The sequence below is a fragment of the Tribolium madens genome, unplaced genomic scaffold, assembly GCF_015345945.1.
Source record: "Tribolium madens isolate multiple individuals breed KSU strain unplaced genomic scaffold, Tmad_KSU_1.1 Scaffold_19;HRSCAF=116;Tcas5.2_LG9, whole genome shotgun sequence".
Taxonomy (NCBI): Eukaryota; Metazoa; Arthropoda; class Insecta; order Coleoptera; family Tenebrionidae; genus Tribolium; species Tribolium madens.
The window spans coordinates 14,703,352-14,705,771 of NW_025400983.1; the positions used below are offsets into that span (position 1 = coordinate 14,703,352).

Below are 2,420 nucleotides of genomic sequence, written 5' to 3' on the forward strand. Positions count from 1 at the left end.
AAATTTATATTTATTAATAAAATTAATAAATCAATTTTTATTATATGTTTATTTAATTTATTATTATTATCGTACAAATTTATAAATAATTATATATAATATAAATAAAAGTGATTTTTAAGTTTGAAATTCATCTTTTCTTCCTTTTTATTCGGAAAACGTTATATAATTTCACTTTATATTTACAACTATGGCTATTTCACCAATGACGGTAATTAGACTTTTTCGATAATTGACGACACGGATAATTAGCCTGTTACGGGAATCAAATTCGTACCGCTTTAGAGGAACAGCTCAAAAATAAAAAACAATACAAACATAACAATATTTTTATTACTACACTGGTAATGTTAACAGGCGGATATTTTGAAGTAAATTTTGAATTGAGTCTATAAATGTATAATTTCTGTGTAAAATATTCTGTTTCAAAATTACAGAAATGCCAACATCGCATTTTACCAAACTATTTTTTTTAAATAATGTTGATAAAGATGTAAAGTAAGTAAACTATAAATTACATTAGTTATTAATTTTTTGAAGTGCATTAACAATTTATAACAACTAATTTTGAGAGAAAATGCGGTGTTGCTATTTCTATTGAATTGGAATAGATATTAAATATGTATAAAACAACTGGATTTTAAAGTAGACCTAGAGATAATGGTTTATTACAACTTTTTAAAATTGTCGTTCCGCAATATGTTTTTTGGTATCTACACCCTTATTAAACTGATCTAAAAGCTTGAAATGGAATCAATAAGATCGGTTGTTGTTATAATAGAGGTTGACAATAATGGTGTTGTGTGGTTGAACCGCTATAAAAATTAGTTAAGTTAAATATTGGATTTAGTTGTAAACACGGTGTTTCTCTAGATCTACTTTAGTGATATATTTAAGCTAAAAGGCTTTACAATTTGCTACATAAAAACGTTGTGAAAAGTGACAGAGCTGGTGATAAAAAAGTTTTAAGGTGTATTAATGAAATTTACAAAATTTAAGCATAGAAATCTGAAGTTGACTAAAAGACAATTAGTATTAAACTAACAATTGAATTAAATTAGACTAAATATTACAATACTAAGTTGGGGCTACAAAGTAAAAACTAATATCTAAAATTACAATTGTTTTTGAGTTTTTAAATCATATGTTGAGTCCGTTGATGGTTCATGGATTTGTTGATGCAGTCATTAATAACTACCTATCTAAAAATGTAAAAAATATAAAACCAAGTTCAAAATTATTCTTTATCTCACCTTTCACAATCAAACTGCAATTATATATATTTTTATATACTGTTGCTTAAATAGTTGTATAATAAATGTGTTTTACTTTTAGTTTTGAAGGTTTGTCACTGCTTTTATATTGTTTTTATATACTATTTGAAAATTGGTGATCATCTAAAATAAAGTTGATATTAATTTTATTGGAAAGCAAAATTGTCATACCTACTTTTTTTTACAAAAATTAATTGATGGCAACTGGTGGAGACAAAATAAAGAATTTTATTGAATCAAACTGTGCTAATGGAAGTTAGAAAATAGTTAAAGGTTGTCATTGAGTTGTTAAACAAACATGTTTAATTTGGCTGTTCCACTTCTTAAACGTCACATGTTTTCTATTGATGTTGATGCAGATCTATTGATCAAATCTATTGACAAATAGAAAATTTCAAAAATTTATCTGAAACAAAATCGATATTAGATTTATTGTAAGTAAAAGTTTTTGTATACTTTTTAATGTAAATGATTTTTTTTCCAAAAAATAATTGATGGCAACAAACTGGGTCATGGAAAAATGGAGAATTTCCTTTATTTAAATTGTAGTAATTCTTCTTAGAAAGTAGTTAAAGTTGGTGTCATATTGTTGTTTTTTAAAAGGTTTATCTTCAAAGTTTGTTAAACATTTTTTATTAATTTGTTGGTTTAATGTTTAACAATACACACATTATTTGTTTATTCACTTAAGACGACGGTTCTACAATATGTATAAGTATTGTCAAAATTATTTTTTTTCTCACCTTTTGGTATCAAATTACAGCTATTATAATTTTATACATGGTACTTTAAATGGTTATTACAAAATTAACCTAACAAAGTTGTTTAACCATTTGAATTCCTAAAATTACAGATTATTTTAAATATAAGCTAAGATATTTTAAATACTAGTCCTGTCAAATTAGTCATAAAAATAGTGGTCAAATAACGAAAATTCCGACAGAGCTAAATTTTGGTGGAGACCTTGGGTATACCATTAGAAATAAAGTGTCAAAAGTCCCCATCGATCCCATGTGTGCTAAAAAAGTTATTCGGGGTCAAAGGTCAATATTTGACGTTTTTTAGATTTTCTTCGAAAACGGCAAGTTTTATCAAAAAAGTAGCTCAGACGAAAATTATAGATCTTAAAATTATCTACAAAATGGT

The 2,420-nt window shown here is 25.2% G+C and overlaps 1 protein-coding gene and 1 long non-coding RNA gene across 2 annotated transcripts in view; one reads left to right on the top strand and one right to left on the bottom strand.

The window, feature by feature from the left end:
* LOC123015967 (solute carrier family 25 member 35-like) overlaps positions 1 to 2,420 on the top strand; it is a 145,966-nt gene that overhangs the window by 10,458 nt on the left and 133,088 nt on the right. The window lies entirely within an intron of this gene.
* LOC123015971 lies at positions 547 to 2,159 on the bottom strand. The gene is made up of 4 exons (XR_006413416.1): positions 1,731 to 2,159; positions 1,450 to 1,680; positions 1,254 to 1,397; positions 547 to 1,202 (listed from the first exon to the last, which is right to left on the bottom strand). It is a non-coding gene; the product is annotated as an uncharacterized LOC123015971 (long non-coding RNA).